At 35.9% G+C, this 17840-nt stretch overlaps 1 protein-coding gene across 8 annotated transcripts in view; it reads right to left on the bottom strand.

Moving 5' to 3' along the window:
- FHL5 (four and a half LIM domains 5) overlaps positions 1-13319 on the bottom strand; it is a 53966-nt gene extending 40647 nt beyond the window's left edge. The window contains exons 1-2 of one of the 8 annotated variants that reach the window (XM_009451678.5): positions 13119-13319; positions 12484-12714 (exon numbers count right to left, since the gene is read on the bottom strand). The gene's annotated coding sequence lies outside the window, so the exon portion shown is untranslated. 8 annotated transcript variants of the gene reach the window in all.
- Between the last annotated feature and the right edge of the window lie 4521 nt (positions 13320-17840).

Below are 17840 nucleotides of genomic sequence, written 5' to 3'. Positions count from 1 at the left end.
GTTAACTAAAAGTCTCTCTTGGTATTTCAACAATTTTCACTGACATCCTAAATTTAAAACAGATCAAGAATTTTTTTTTGAGTTAAAGATCGTAAGAGAGAACTTCTCATTCCCCTTGGTTTCTGTGCTTGCCCTTTAAAGGAGTTTCTCTCTTTTGAAAGTATTCACTCATTCTATGCCACTTGAGGAGTGACTTAACTGATAAGTAACTGGGCAAAAGGCACTTCACGTGGAGCCACATTGTTTCCCTTACTCCATTGGAAGTTGCCAAAGCATGGGCCTGTGTTCCCTCTCTGCAGTGAGTTCACTCCAACTGCTCAGTCCCAGCTCATGAGGGAGCACTGTAAGATCCAGGCTCTCTACTCCTTCTGGGAAGAAGCTCAGTTCAGGCTGGGAAGGGAAGGGCTTGGTCTCTCATGCACGTTTTGTTTTCTACTCCCGCATTAACAATAATGAGGTTGATAATAAATTGATCCATACGTGATTTCTGTATCTATTTCTCATTTGCTTTAGAATTCTGAAAGGAGATATACATGATTAAGTGGAACTTTCCAATCTAAACAAATGTTACAATAAAGCTAGTTTTATTCTTGGTCTGTTTGTTGTATGTATGTGTATGTGTATTGAGAGACGGGGAGAGGAGAGGAATGAGAGAGACATACATATATTAACTTTTGTTAACCAGATGTTAAATTAGGCAGCAGGACCTATTCTCTGATGATGCTAGTTATTATAGTTTAAATGAAAATAATCTCTTGGCTCAGCTAAAAAATCAAAAGCAATAAATATACCAACTACCTTCACTGAAATAACCATTACTTGTTATTTTAAGTGTTTTCGAAAATTTAACTTGTCACCTATTTTCTCTTTAAAGTTTATTAGCTTTTTGGATTCTGGATATTATTTTCCCAGGTGGAATTCTGATAATAACATAAATTTATTTCTACTAATCAATCTTTTTCAGATCATTTGGTATCTAAGTGAAGAATATTATAAGTGAAGTACCAGTATATATTTTAATAAGAAATTATGATTTATAAAGTGACTTTATATATATTATTTAGAATAGTGACTCTTAACCATTTTATATTTAATAACTATTTAGCATATAATAAAAGCTATTTACCTCTTCTTAAAAATATATACGAATGCATATGTTCACAGAAATTTCTCAAACCCTGGGAAGGCAGGGTTCTTGGAATCAGGCTCTACAGTAGAGATCTGCTACTATATATAGCTCAAGGGCCAAATCTAGCCACTGCCTGTTTTTGTATGGTCTGAAACCTAAGCATTGCTTTTACATTTTTAAATGATAAATACCAAAAGAGGAATATTTTTGACATATGAAATTTAAATATTGGTGTTCATAAGTAAAGTTTTATTGGAACACAGCCACACTCATTCATTATCATACTATCTATGGCTCCTTTCCAGGTACAACAGTAGAGCTGAGTAATTTTGAAGACTAAAGTATTATCTGGCTCTTTGTAGAAAACATTTTGCTGATTCCCTAATCTCAAGTTTCAAAGTACATTTTCTGCTTTTAATTGTATTTTGCTGGGTGTTTGTTAAAGTGTGCTTAAGTTTAATTAGGATTTGAAAAGAACTTTCTGTACACTACCTTAAAGAATATATATTTACTAAATGGTTTTAAAAATAATACTAGAAGTCATTAACATGGTATTTGGAAGAGTATTTAATGGCATGGTGAAATGCTTATAATTCTCTAAGTGGGAAAAAAAGTGTGAAATAGAATAATCAGTATGACCTCAATTATATAATTTTTTTTTAAAGTAGAAACAAGTTTAGAAGAAAATATGCTGAAATGTTAAGGCTCTTAATTGAAGTTAAGGAGTATTTAAAATTTTACTTTTCAGTACCTTTCAAATTGTATACTGTAATCTATCACTTTGGTAATAAGGAAACATAAGAAAAATATTGAAAAAAATGGGAGTATAATTGTTTAATTTAAAAAACAATTATAGGTCAAAAATTATAATATTTTGGGCCAGACGCGGTGGTTCATGCCTGTAATCCCAGCACTCTGGGAGGCTGATGTGGGCGGATCATGAGGTCAGGAGATCGAGACCAACTTTGCTAACATGGTGAAACCCCATCTCTACTAAAAATACAAAAAGTTAGCTGGGCGTGTTGGCGGGCACCTGTAGTCCCAGCTACTAGGGAGGCTGAGGCAGGAGAATGGCATGAACCCGGGAGGTGGAGCTTGCAGTGGGCCGAGATTGTGCCACTGCACTCCAGCCTGGGCCTCCGTCTCAAAAAAAAAAAAAATTAGAATATTTTGTGATAGTATAACTATCAAAATGTTCAAGGGAACAAATGAATAGACTGAATGTAATTACAAGACTAGAAATCATTTTTATAAATGAAATCTTAATTTAGATAGCATGACAGCTTGGTGTCGGATTTTTTTCAAATGCAAATTATACCCATGAATCTAAGGAAGTGTTGATCTTTATGTGACAAAAAAGTTTAAAGAAAATTGGAAGCATTTTAGTTCTATACTAAGAGGCATTTGGTCAAAATTGATGATAGACAGTTCCTTGTCAATAGGAGCCTCTTTAGTGTTCATTAGCACAATAGAGAGTTTCATGATATAAAGAAAATTGAACACCTTGACTTCTTCAGTAGGTTTATACTGGCTTGATCTAACTGATCAATAAATGAATGAAAATATGAATGAATGAATTACATGTATGTATGACTTTTTGGTACTGTCAAAGATAATAAATAGTTTGATACCTTGATCAGGAGAACTGTTAATCTTCTTTCTAAAAGTATTAAGGGTCAGAGAGATAGCAGCAAGATAGCCAACTAGAAGCCCCTAGTGCTTATGCCTCTGTCAAAGACAGCCAGAACAATGGAAAAGCAGCTGCATTTTAAAACTAATAGAAACTTGGGTGAGCACAAAAACTCAGGATGGCTACATAGAGAATAAGGAAATGCCAGGCCTTCACCATCCCATCCCCCAAGTGGGATCAGCTGGGAGCCAGGAGGAACTTCTTATGGTGACGAGGTAAGCAGGATGACTCCAACAATCTCCATCAACACCCTGGACACCAACAGACCTTCCCACTGGTGTTCTCTGCAGTCTTCTCAGGCACCAAGCCCACATGGTGAAGCTGCCTGGAGTCTATATAGCTGTGCTTAGCCAGAGAAGGAGTTGACACTGTGCCCCACCTGCTGTGGCCCATGTGACTATTGGCTATGGCATCTTGGAACAGGAACTACAGCTAGACTGAGCCTTACTCAAGGAGTAAGTAGTCATGGCTCCCCTTCATCCCTGAGACTAAACCACCCCAGAACCACCCCATCCCCAGAGCCCCACATCCCCAATATGTGCTGTTAACAGCTGTTAACACTTTTTCCTGTGGGGTCAAGTGGAGGTGGAATTGCTCTACCAACTCCTCCCCCTGCCCCTGCTGAAGCAGCACCCTGTCTCTTGGGAAAACAGTACTTTGGCTATTCAGAGCAGTCATGTCTCCCTGGTGTCTAAGTTGAAGTGGTGCCCTGCATCCTAGGAAATGGTGCCTTGGCCATCCAGAGCAGTCATGCACTCCATTACTTAAGCTGAACTGATGCCCCGCATCCCAAGAAAACAGTGCTTGTGCAGCCCAGAACAGTCACATCCTTCAAGCCTGAGCTGAAGTGGCACATTGTCCCTTGGGGAATTAGTGCTCTGGCTGAGCTGAGCAGAAACTGAGCTGAGACACCCTGCTCTATAAACTGAACAACTTTAGACTTTGATTCCCCGGCACTGGCCTAGCTCTCTAGAGTCTCAGATGCAGAAGTACCCCTCTATCTAGGGAGTGGAGTCATTGCTGTGTTTTTTCCTACCCACCTGTCACCCAGGAACAAACAACAGCTGTCCTCCACCATTCTGGAGTACTGAAAGCAAATACACTTGGCCCCACACATTCTGGGATACTGCCGAGCACCACTATCCCAGGGTCTACAATCACTACTACCCAGTGCCTCATCCCTTGGAACCTGAGTTGACACTGAGCCCTATTGACTCAGGTTTCTGAATTGCAGCCATACCCTGCTCCCAAGGCCAAAGTTCCAGAGCACTCCTTATTCCCTGGAGTCAGGCCAGTGCTGTGCCCTGCCCCCCAGGGGTAGAATCACAGCTACAACCTGGCACCCTGAGCCTGAGCTGCTAGGGGGTCCCTCAGAATCATAGATCCTGGCTCTATGGGTAACCTACATCCAACCCTGCCACAAGGGGTGAAGCTGCACCCCAAGCCCAGTTGCCTCAATAGCTTTATGAGATACTGAGCTGAAAACTCCTACTGCACGTAGAATCCTGATCACTGCACTTAGAACTCATGCCACTGCAGCTGCTTGTAGGCCATGTCAGACTTGACACCAAATGGGACGCGCTCAGCTAAGTCTCCTTATTTTAGAGAAAATCAGAATAGGAGGACCCCAGAAGCCCTTAACACAAAGAACATTAAAAACCTATGTTGCCAATGCCATTGCCACAAACCTCTAAGCATAGGCTATGAGGCACCCACAGTTATTCCTGACCTTGAATACAACTGAAGAAGCTGCACAGAGACTCTATCTCTATACCTATCTGGAAACAGAGTCACTACACCTTTTCTAACTGCACAGTAAAACTCAACTGCAGGATGAAAGACTTTCTTTATGAAAATCACTCCAGAAAGTTTGAAAAAGGTGATTATTTCACTAGATACACAGACATCAATGCAGGGACACAAGAAACATGAAAAAGCAAGGAAATAAGAGACCAACAAAGGAATATAATAACTCTCTAGTAACAGACTCCAATGAAAAGGAAATCAATTAATTGCCAAAAAAAATGTAAAATAATGATTCTAAGGAAACTCAATTAGATACAAGGAAATACAGATACACAATTAAATAATAAGAAGAAAAAAATTCACAATATAAATGAAAAATTCAATAAAGAGATAAAAATCATAAAAAGAACAAAACAAGAATCCTGCAGTTGAAGAATTCAATGAATAAAATATAAAATACAATAGAGAGCTTCAGCAGCAGACTTGATCAAGCAGAAAAAAGAATCTCTGAACTTAAAGCTAGGTCTTTTGAAGTTACCCAGTCAGAGAAAAGAAAAAAGAAATAAGAATGAAAATGAGTGAAGAATTCCTATAAGACTTATTGGAAAACATTAAACAAACAGATATTTGTATTATGGGATTTCCAGAAGGAGAAGATAAGGAAAAAGTACAGAAAGCCCGTTTAATAAAATAATAACTGAAAACTTCCCAATTTAGTGGTGGGGGTTGTGGAGGAGGGATATTTGAACATCCAGCTCCAGGAAACTCAAAATTCCCCAAATAGATTCAACCCTAAAAAGGTCCTCTTAGAGGTACATTATAGGCAAATTGTCACAAGTCAAAGACAGAGAGTTCTAAAAACAGCAAGAGAAAATTGTCAAGTCACATAAGAGAACTGCATTAGACTAGTAAATTTTGCTACAGAAACCTCACAGGCGAGGAGAGAATAGAGTTATAAACTCAAATTGGTGAAAGAAGAAAAAAAATTGCTAGCTAAGAATACTATACCCAGCAAAGTTATCCTTCAGAAATTAGGAAGAAATAAAGCCTTCTCGAGGCAAGCAAAAACTGAAGGAATTTGTCACCACTCACCTGGCCTTACCAGAAATGCTTAAGTGATTTCCACTTACATCTGGAAGTGAAAATCACTGTCATGAAAACACAACAAAAGTATAAAGCTCATTGGTAGAGCAGATATATGAGGAGAAAGAGAAAAGAATCAAACCTTGTCACTACAGAAAACCACCAAACCACAATGATTAACTATAAGAGAAAAAGAAAGGAACAAAAGATATACAAGACGACAGGAAAACAACAAAATGGTGGGTGTAAGTCCTCACTTATCAATAATAACCTTGGCTGTAAACAGACTAAATTCCCAACTGAAAAGATATAGACTAGCTGAATGAATTAAAAAAAAAAAAGACCTAAGTATATGCTGCCTAAAAGAAACTCACTTCACCTAAAAAGACACATATAGAATAAAAATAAGGGATGGAAAAGAATCCATACAAATGGAAACCAAAAGCAAGGGAGAATAGCTATACTTATATCAGGTAAAGCAGACTTTAAACAAAAAGCCATAAAAAGAGACAAGGTTATTTTCACTTCAGCAAGAAGATGTAACAATTGTAAACATGCACACATCCAATACCACAACAACCAGATTTATAAAGCAAATAATTAAACCCAAAGGAGAAATCTATTTCAGTACAATAATAGCTGGGGACTTCAACACCCCTCAGCATTGGACAGATCATTCAGGCAGAAAATTAACAAAGAAACATTTAATTTAAACTGCACTTTAGACCAAATGAACCTACCAGACATTTACAGAACATTTCATTCAACAGCTGCAAAATACATATTCTTTTCATTAGAAAATGAAACATTCTTTAGCATAGACCACATGTTAGACCACAAAACAAATCTTAACAAATTTAATAGAAATCATATCAATTTTTGACCACAATATAATAAAACTAGAAATCAAAATAACGAGGAACTTTAAAAATTGTACAAATACATAGAAATTATACAACATGTTCCTGAATAACAAATTAGTCAATGAAGAAATTAAGAGGAAGATTTTAAAATATCTTCAAACAAATGAAAATAGAAACACAAAATACCAAAACATCTGGGGTATAGCAAAAGCAGTATTAGAAGGTAAGTGTGCAGCAACAAACACCTATATCAAAAAAGTAGAAAGATATCAAATAAACAAGCTCATGATGCACTTCAAGAAACTAGAAAAGCAAGAGTAAACCAAGCCCAAAATTAGAAGGAAAGAAAGAAAAGCATACATAAATAAAATTAAGACTAAAAAATACAAAATATCAACAAAATGGAAAGCTGAATTTTTTTGAAAAGATAAACAAAATCAACATTCCATTGGCTTGACTACCCAAGAAAAACATAAAGGTCCCAATAAAATCAGGAATGAAAAGGAGACATTACAACTAATACCATAGAAATACAAAAAATTATCAGAGACTATTATAAACAGCTATATACCAAAAACTTTAGAAGACCTGGCAGGAATAGGTAAATTCCTGGACACAAACAATCTATCAAAAGTGAACCAACAAGAAAGAGAACACCTGAACAGACCAATTACAAGTAATGGCATTAAGTCTGTAATAAAAAGTCTCTTATCAAAAAGAAGCTCAGAATATGACAGCTTCACTCTGGAATTCTACCAAAGATTTATAGAAGAACTAATACAAATTCTCCTCAAATTCTTCCAGAAATTGAAGATAAGGGAATTCTTTAAAACTCATTCTATGAGGCCAGGGTTACCTTGATACCAAAACTAGTCAAGGATGCAACAACAAAAAAAGAAAACTATAAGCCAATAAACATGATGAGCATAGATGCAAAAATCCTCAACAAAATACTTGTGAAGCAATCTGGCAGCACATTAAAGAGATTATTCACCATGTAGGTAAGAGTTACCCCAGGGATGTAATATACAAATGAATAAATGTGATACATTACATCAACAAAATGAAGGGCAAAAACAATTTGATCATCTCAAGAGATACAGAAAATGTATTTGAGAAAAATTCAACATCCCCTCATGATAAAAATTCTCAACAAGTTAGGTATAGAAGGAATGTACTTCCACATAATTAAAGCCATGTATGACAAACCCACAGCCAATATCACACTGAATGGAGAAAAGTTTAAAGCTTTTCTTCTAAGATTTGGAACAAGACAATCATCTCACTTTTATTCAAAAGAGTACTGGAAGCCCTAGGCAGAGCACTTAGGCTAGAGAAAAGGATAAGGAGCATCTAAATTGAAAAGGAGGTCAAACTGTCCTCATTTGCAAATAACAAGAGCTTCTATATAGAAAATCATAAAAGCTCCACCAAAAATCTCAGAACTGATAAACAGATTCAGTAAAGTTGGAGGATACAAAAAAAAAAAAAAAAAAAAAAAAAAAAAGAATACAAAAGCCAGTAGCTTTTCTATACACCAAAAACAAACTAGTGGAAAAAAATCAAGAAACAAATTGCATATATAATAGCTACAAAAAAAGCCATGTAGGAATATATTTAACCAAGGAGGTGAAAGATCTCTACAAAAAAACTGCAAAACACTGATGAAAAAAATTGAAGAAGACGCAAAAAATGGAAAGATATCTCATGTTCATGAATTGTAGACATTAATATTGTAAAAATTAATACAATACTACTAAAAGTGATCTACCAATTCAATGCAATGCTATCAAAATACCAGTGATGTTCTTCACAGAAACAGAAAAAAACTCCTACAATTTATATGAAACCACAAAAGACCCTGAATAGCCAAAGCAATCCTGAGCAAAATGAACAAAGCCGGAGAAATCATATTTTGAACTTCAAAATATATTTCAAAACTATAGTAACCCGGATAGCATGATATTGGCATATAAATAGAGACATAGAACAATGGAACATAATACAGAACCCAGAAATAAATTCACATATTTACAGCCAAATGATTTTCCACAAAGCTGCCAAGAACATTTAATGGGGAAGGAACAGTCTTTTTGAAAAATGATGCTGGGAAAACTGAATATTCATATGCAGAAAAATGAAACTGTATTTCTACCTCATATAACATGTAAAAATCAACTCAAAATGGATTAAAAACTTAAATATAAGACCTGAATCTATGAAGCAACTAGAAGCAAACATAGGGGAAATACTTCAGGATATTGGTGTGAGCAAAAATTTCATGGATAAGACCTCAATAGCACAGACAACCAAAGCAAAAATAGACAAATGAAATTATGTCAAATAAAAAGCTTCTGCACGGCAAAGGAAACAGTCAACAGAGAAAAAAGACAACCTGCAGGATAGGAGAAAGTATTTGCAAACTATTCATCTGACAAGAGTTTAATATTCATAATATAAAATGAGCTCAATAGCAAATAAAAAATCACATTAGAAAGCAGACAAATAAGCTGAATAGACATCTCTCTAAAGAAGACAAACAAATGGCCAACAGGTAGGTACAAAAAATGGTCAATGTCATTAATCATCAGGGTAATGCAAATCAAAACCACAAGAAGATATAAACTCACCCCAGTTAGAATGGCTATTACCAAGGAAACAAAAAAAAATGCTGACAAGGATTTGGTGAAACGCAAACTCTTATATGTTATTTGGAATATATGCATATATATGCCCATTATGGAAAACAGTATGAAGGTTCCTCAAAAAATTAAAAATAGAACTACCGTATGATCCAACAATCCCACTACTGGGTATATATCCACAGGAAAGGAAATCAGTATGTTAAAGAGATATCTGTATTCCCATGTTTTTTGCAGCACTACTCACAACACATAGCCAAGATATGAAATTACCTAAGTTTCCATCAATAGGTGAATGGATTAAAAAAAATGCTATATATCCCAATGACATATTATTTAGTTGTAAAAAAGAACAAATTTCTGTCATTCGCGGCAACATGAATGAGCTTGGAGGGCATTATTTTAAGTGAAATAAGCTAGACACAGAAAGATAAATACTGCATGTCCTCATGAATATGAAGAAGCTAAAAAAGTCAATCTCATAGAAGGAGAGAGCAGAATAGTGCTTACTGGAAGCAGAAAAGGGTAGGGGGAAGAAAGAGATAGCCAAAGGTAGGTTAAGAAATACAAAATACAGCTAGATAGGAGGAATAAGTTTGAGTGTTCTATAGCACTATAGGGTAACTATAATTAGCAATTTATTGTATATTTTCAAATAGCTAGAAGAGTGGATTTTAAATGTTCCCAACACAAAGAAATGAAAAATAAGGTAATGAATATGCTATTTACCCTGATTTGATAATTTGTTGTATACATATATACACATATCACATTGTACCTGATGGATATGTACAGTTATATGTCTGTAGTAATACTAATAAAAGCAAAAAAGAAAAAATTTAAGAAGAAAAAATCTTAGAAGTCATGTGACTTATGACATGTTACTTAAATTGTTTTATGAACAATTGTAAGAGATAGTTAAACAAAATCAAGCTGGAGAACAAGCCCGAGAAGCATATTTCTCCACTCCACTTCCACACCACCATCTTTAGAGCATTATAATTGCAATCATATTGGAAAAATACAAAAAGGTATATTTTTAAACGGGAGGAGACAACCTGAATATATCAAAATAATCTACTCAGGATCCATTTGGTGAGTATTCCTTTGGCAAAATGAATATGCAAAGGAATCGCTCAAAGCTTTGCTAAAAATCAAGTGAGATAAATTTAAGGTCCATTGGTGCTGGAAGTATAACCGAAGAATTTGAGAAGACAAAAAATAAAAATGACTACTGTTATTATTATTCTAACATAAAATTCTATAACACTGCTGTTCTAATTATATCTTTAAGGTAGGGAGGCAAACTCACTTGCCCTCATTCATAGAAAACTCAGTATGAATGACACTTCAAAACCTTGACTCTCTTCTCCACATCACACTATTGTTTTCAAACAGACTCTCTAGCTTTATTTATTTAATGAATGTAAACCTTGCTGTTGACATATCCTAGTATGTTCTAATCAGGGTAATTAGCCCATGTGAAAGTTTAGACATATGGTGAGGATAAGGTAAATCCAAACCCATAAGAATGCTTTACTAGTTCATATAAAATACTAGGGTATGTCATCAATAAGCTGATTATTTATTTTTATTTTAAATAGAGTCTCCCCATATTGCCCCAGCTGGTCTTGAACCCTGGGCTCAAGTGATCCCCACTACCTTGGCCTCCCAAAGCTAGGATTACAGAAGTGAGCCACCGTGCCTGGCCTCAAGCTGATTATTTTGCAGGGATTTGAGGCATGTTGGGCAAAAAGGAGTCCTCCTTTTCCTCCTCTTCCTCTACCTCTTTCTTCTCTTCCTCTCCTTCAATGAGCTTTCAGGGTACCAAAAAGTAACCAAGAAAAATGATGGTAATTGGAGAGGAAAAAGATAATTACAAGAACAAGGAAATGCAAGCTGGTTTAACTAATATCTGATTCAGAGCTTCCCATGAGAACCCAAGTATTCAGCTTTCATTTCTAAAGAGATCATGTTCCCTCGATTGAAAAAATAAAAACAGACAAATTAAATATCTGTCTCTAAATATTCTCTAAATCTCTAAATATTCTAAACTCTTATTTGTAATATTATAGTAGAAAAGTACCCAGTCTTATGTAAGAAACACAAATTAATTCAGCTTTACTCAAAATGTTGGTAAGTGTAATAAAAATAAGAGGTAAATTTGTCAGTGAGGTGGTGTTATATTAAAACACAAATCTACTACTCTTGCTTAGGTAGAACAGTCGCAGATTTGGCAACTAATAATAATGTGAGAATAAATAGAACAAGTGTAGAAAACAGACACTAGAGTTTACCTTCCCCTTAAAGCAACTTGGATTATGGCTTAAAGCATATATCATAACACATATGTTAAGAAATATCTTGTATGATACATATGTTTGCGATACTTATGTTAAATTTTAATCCGTATGCTTTGCTAATAAAAATGCTAGTATTTACACATGATGGTATTGTGGATATAAAATGAGGGCTAAAATGGCTCAAGGATTTCCTTACATTTTATGTATGAGAGCTATGCATTTTGTTAATAATTCTTTTTAGTTTCCAATTTTCTAAAGTCTGAAATGACAGCTGAGGAGCTGCATTTGGTTTTCAAATGAATGATAGGTACCAAAGAGGATATGACTAAAATAGTGAGAGAGAAAGCATTAACACATATGGGATGTATGCTTTTTGCCTGAATAACACTACCTCTGTTTCAAGAAGTAGCACTTTAGATTGATAGAGTCTATTATATATTTCTGTGGGCTGGAAACACAGATATTTTAATTTAACCTTAGAAAATTAAAGATTATGAATTTTTGTATGCCCACTTCTGGAAAGTAGGCAGATTTTTCTTGAAAATAGCAGGAATCTCATTAACTCCTTTTACTTAAAACCTGTAAGTGACTTCAAAATCTGCTCTTGAAATATAAATCTAGTCATAAAATATGCTCAGTGATAATGTTATTCATTCAAATAAATTAAGCCAAATAAAATCTCAAGAGCCCTCCTCTTCTTCCTCTTTTTACAACAATAAAGCTATACCCCACATTAAGACCATTAGAAAAACTCAAGAGGCAATTCCAAGGAGTTATCTGGCCCCTATGTTACCTCCACATGCAAGTTATAAGAATGAGAAATCTGAAAAGCTCAGCATATAAAATTTGATAACCTTTAGCTAAAATGACTAAGAAACTTCAAAAGGCATACACTTTTGCCAGGCAAAAGTTTTCTCTTAAGTAGTTACTGGAAAGTTTATAAAAATTTCTCATCCTTAAAAAAAAATTAGAGAAGTCAAAATACCACAAAACAAAACAAAGGAAATATTTGGGGGAAAGAACTCACTTGGTCTTAAAGCCGCTTCTTCCTGTGATTTAAACAGTACGAAAGGAGAATATATGTTGATTATTTTCCCTCCAATCCACATGCATGTCAACTCCAAAAGGAACAGAAAGTCACCAGCACCATCTGAAGATCCCTTCCAACTGCACGCAGCTTTTTCAACTTTGCAGGAGAAAACAGAAGGGTCCCTGCATTTCCTCCAAGTCTTATACCATGTACATGACTCCTACTGGGCTGAAAAAGCACTATTTGTCAATTTTTACTTAAAACTATGAGTAACAAATTCTCTGCAGGACATCCTTAAAGGGAAATTCTGCCAGGATTAGCATTCGAAGTATCTGGCTAAGCTCCAAAAAGTTTAAAATACACAATGTTCACACAGATGCATACACACTTGAGAAATTTCCACTAACTAGGCTAAATTAAGGGCATATTTATAAAAATAATACTCTAAAAGGATGATGTATTTTCTGTTTCCTCAATCTGTTTTTGGCTTTGTTTTCTTTGTTTTCTGGTGGTGATCAGAACCCTTCTTTTAGGTTAGAAATGTCTGAACCGCTGAGCTTTTCTTTTGGACATTGTCTCTTAGAATCTCCATTTGAGGCCATCTGGAAAGGGATGAAGTTCCATGCTCTTACCTGCAAAATTATTGGTAACTTGAGAGATGGCCCCCTGGATTGTGGCCTCTATCTCTCCCTTCTTGGGAAATTGGGGAACTCTGAGACATAAGTGTGAGTAGAATACTCAAGGTAAAGTTCCTTGCTCTCTGGACTTGCAGTGTGGACTCAGCCTTCCCCGCTCTGCCTGCTTCCTGGTGAGCTGGCCACAATTGTGACATCACATCCATGGCTCTATGACTTCATAAAGCATAAACTCATTGAGTCTTTTGAAATCTTCAAAACACAAAAAGTGGACAGAGATGTCAAGAGTTGGATCTGAAGAAATTTTTGGATATTAAACCAATCCACAATAGGTATCCTCAGTGGGGCACACTGATTCATAAAGCAAGTGACATTTTCTCTTAGAATCTCCATTTGAGGCCATTTCTTCAGTTTGGAAGGCAGGATGAGAGAAGAAATTCTGCCTTAATCCCAGACCAAACTTAAACTGTCCTTGTTCTAACTGCTAAAGGAATGAAATGTTAATATCTTCTAAGGTCAAACTCGGGTATATACAGTCAAAGAACTTGAGCTAGAGAAATGCAGAGCCAGTTAACTGTATGTTTTGTTATTCACTTGACTTTAATGATTAAGACATTATGAAAATGAACACATGGCGACTAACAACAATAAATTTGGATTCAGCAAAAGGACACAAGTATATTTCATTAGTAATAGATTTTAATCCTTAGGACACCATTGCTAAACAGGTACTGCCTGTATTTTCCTTGTTTTATGGGCAAGGAAAGCAGTCCTTGAGATGTAAAAGTGCCTGGAACCATCACCCTCTTTATTTGTTCCCATGCTTCCTGAGAGGGTAATCTACATCCACCAAGTCATTCCAAACGTACTACATTCTGAGCCTTCTTCTCCCTCCCAACTTATTGCAATCTGTCTTTCACTTGAACCACTCCAAAAAAGCTTAATTAAGATCATATACAACCTTGATTAGCAACCCAAAGAGTATGGTCTTCAGTCTTACCGAAAAATTCTCATCTCTGGCCATGTCTATTTCTTTCTGAAATTATCTTCCCTTGGTTTTGCTATGTTACACTCTTCTGATTTTCTGTTTGCTCTTAGCACCCTCACTTTCTCTCTATTCACCTCACTCTTTCCTAGAGCTTTATCTTCTGTTCAATATGCTTCTCTGCAGGCTTTCCATCACGTTCTTCATCAAAACAATGAACAATTATACAACATGACTCCCAAATGTGTACTTTCATCTGATACCACTCTTCAATGTTCCAGACCTGTATCCCGCTATCTATTAGAAAACCTTGTCTAGGGGTCCCCAGCCACCTCAAACTCAACAGTCCCAAATATCCTTATTGTCTTCTCCCCATTCCAAACTTGTTAGTTTGCTGTATTTCCTACTTCAGGGAATGGCACAATCATCCACCCCTTATGTTAGACTATTCCCTTTCCTCATTTATCCTCCACCGTCCCCATCATTGTCCACCTTCTGTAGGTTCTAGTTTGTTAAATGATCTTTCTCAAATTTGTCCTCACCCCTGCATTCCATGTCTCACATGTCTCACTCAGATTATTCTGTCAGCCATAAAATAACTGGCATCTGCCTCAGCCTGATCCCTTTCTATCCTTCTCTATAGAAAAATATTATTTTTAAATAAGTTTGTTAAATTATAAAATACATGCTTCTTGCAGATAATCTGGAACAGAAACTGGAAAACATATAAAGAAAATGTAAAATGTAAAATGATTTGCAATCCAAGACAGCCCAGACCAAATCTTTGTGTACCTCTTTAGACTTTGTATCATTCATATATTAATGATACAGAGAAATGCTAAAATTTTTTGTAAATATATTGCATAACATAGTTATGCAATATATTTAGTTAGAAAACCAAGACCACATTGTATATACTTGTAGAAAGTGCAAGATATTTTTCTTTTCCGTTGCTAGGTTTATGGTTGAGGCCCCTATAAAAAAAGGCAAATTAATAAAAGTATACAAATTATTTAATGTAAGTTTTTATGGGACATGGGAGCCTTTCAGAAATGAAGAGTCAAAGCAAGAGATAAACATGTGTATTTTTATGCTTAGATTTGATGAAGAGTGGATAGTCATGGAAAAGTATGACTGGACAAAGGGGATATAGTCTAATGATTATACACTTGGGGGAACTTAGCAAGGCCTGTTTGTTGAGACTCTTCTTTGTGTTCCTTTCTTCCAGGCATAGGGAGGTCTCTTGAATGAGGGTCTTATGACCTGCCTCGGGAGAGAAGGGTAAAGGGAAGGTGGGAATGATCTTCCTGCTTCTGGAGTTTTCTCAAACACCAAGGTGCCATATTTTAGCGTAGTGCATCCTGAACCCCATTATAAATCTGTATCCTTGTTTTCACTTAATAAACTGTAATTTTCCAAACCAATAAAATATTTTTTATTTTATTATTATACTTTAAGTTCTGGGGTACATGTGCACAACATACAGGTTTGTTACATATGTATACATGTGCCATGTTGGTTTGCTGCACCCATCAACTCATCATTTACATTAGATATTTCTCCTAATACTATCCCTCCCCCAGCCCCTCACCCTCCAACAGGCCCCGGTGTGTGATGTTCCCCTCCCTGTGTCCATGTGTTCTCATTGTTCAACTCCCATTTATCAGTGAGAACATGTGGTGTTTGGTTTTCTCTTCTTGTGTTACTTTGCTGAGAATGATGGTTTCCAGCTTCATCCATGTCCCTGCAAAGGACACAAACTCATCCTTTTTTATGGCTGCGTAGTATTCCATGGTGTAGATGTGCCACATTTTCTTTATCCAGTCATTCACTGATGGACAAGCCAATAAAATATTTTAAAGTGGCTATAACAAATAGTTGCTATATAATAAAATACATAATGGAATAGCTCTCCTTTTTTTTCTCTCTTTTTTCAACACCAAAAGATACACTCAGCATTTAAAACATACAAATCACAGGACTGAGATTAAGACTGAAAAGAGGAAAGGAGAAAAATCTAGAACATTGACTTTAAGTACATTTACATTTATTAGGTTGTATTTAAACAACTATATGTTCTATGTGTCATGTCTTCAAGTTCTTACCCAACTCTGAGGTCTGTATGATAGAATTAGGTTAAGGACTGCATTTTAGATGAGTAAAGACAGGCTCAGTAGTAAAACAGTTTGACAAAGCACTTTTACTTCTTTACATTGAGTAACACAAAACATGAGACAACCTTTGAGACTTTTGTCTTAGGTTGACTAATCAGATCGAAGTTTTTCTTTGGCAGACTAGTACCTGAATAGACTATTTCAGAGCCAAGATTGGCCTGTTTCTGTGCAAGATAAGGTGTCCATGTTCCTCTCTACTAGAGGCTGGGAAAAAAGACTCGTATACATTTTTTAGTCATTTTACTTCTCAGAAAAGGAAGACATTAATTTCACGAATAATATGTACATTTTAAAGAGTTTTGGTAAATTGCCAAATTGCTTTCCAGAATGTAATTTTTTTAGAAGACAAATGTAATTACTTAATTTCCCTGGTTAGTTGAATCTTTTAAAGGCTTCCATGTTTTTGAGATAGTGGTTGAACTTTGTAGCTTAGTGTTCAAGGCATTTCAACCCCCCCCCATTCTCTCTACTTTATCTTACACTACTTCCCCAGATCAGTTATTATATTTCTCAGACTTCTTGGCTCCCCACATCTCATTATTTCATTCTAATTAGCATCATAGTACTTCTGTACCTCCTTTTCTCTGCCTTAATATGCTCTTCTTCCCTTCTCTCATTTTCACCAGGGCTAATCCTTCTTTTTTTTCTCTCTGGACTCTTGGTTCAGGTGTCATTTCCAGCCTCCCCATTGTGCAGCACAGTCTAAATTTCATTTCTTGTCACAACACCCTCTGTGTACTTTTACCAAGACACTATATTTAACTGTAATTATTGACTCGTTATTTCTTTGAAAGTAAAACATACCTTTAAAGCTGATATGTGCCTTCCTAGTATTTAGCTGTCATACACGATCCAGTAAATTAGGCCAAGTCCATAAATTCACCATGTTCTCCCTTTCTTCCATTTCACCATCAGTGTAATCCTGTCTTTCCTGCTCCTTAAAAAAAACACCCAGATTGTCTTACTACTAATCACTTAAGAGAAATAGAGATGCAACTAGGGGCAAGTTTGATAAAACAAATAATACAACACTGGGAACTTATAAACATTGAATACATGTTTACAGTGGTTATTCCTTCTTTTTTATGATGTAAGTGGAATACAAATTGTTTTTCTGAAAGCCTGAAAGTCAGTTTCATTCTTAGATGGTTTGAAAGAAGTCTCTCCTGGATCTGTTTATTCTGTTGTACGCTTAGTAGGGTCCTCAAGATAGAGCAACTTGTGTGAATTTGCAGGTCATTTAAATAGCCACTTGAACAGTGCTCCCAGATTTGTGTGGAAAATGTACATCCCAGGGGGGTTTTTTGTGTGCTTTTATTACATCTCCCATGTATTGGGGGAAATTCTTCATTGGTCTTAGTGAAAGAAAGTAAATCTTCCATCCTCTTACTCCCTCCCAACTCACATCAGTTAGTTCTTGATAGAAAAAATCCCATTTGTTTCTGTGAAATGGTTTGGCTGTGCCTCCACCCAAATCTCATCTTGAATTGTAACTCCCATATTTCCCATGTGTCATGGGAGGAACCTGGTGGGAGGTGATTGAAATGTGGGGGCAGGTCT

The sequence above is a fragment of the Pan troglodytes genome, chromosome 5 (genome assembly GCF_028858775.2).
Source record: "Pan troglodytes isolate AG18354 chromosome 5, NHGRI_mPanTro3-v2.0_pri, whole genome shotgun sequence".
NCBI classification, from domain to species: domain Eukaryota; kingdom Metazoa; phylum Chordata; class Mammalia; order Primates; family Hominidae; genus Pan; species Pan troglodytes.
The sequence above is the reverse complement of the archived record's forward strand: the minus strand, read 5'-3'. Positions and strand labels throughout refer to the sequence as shown.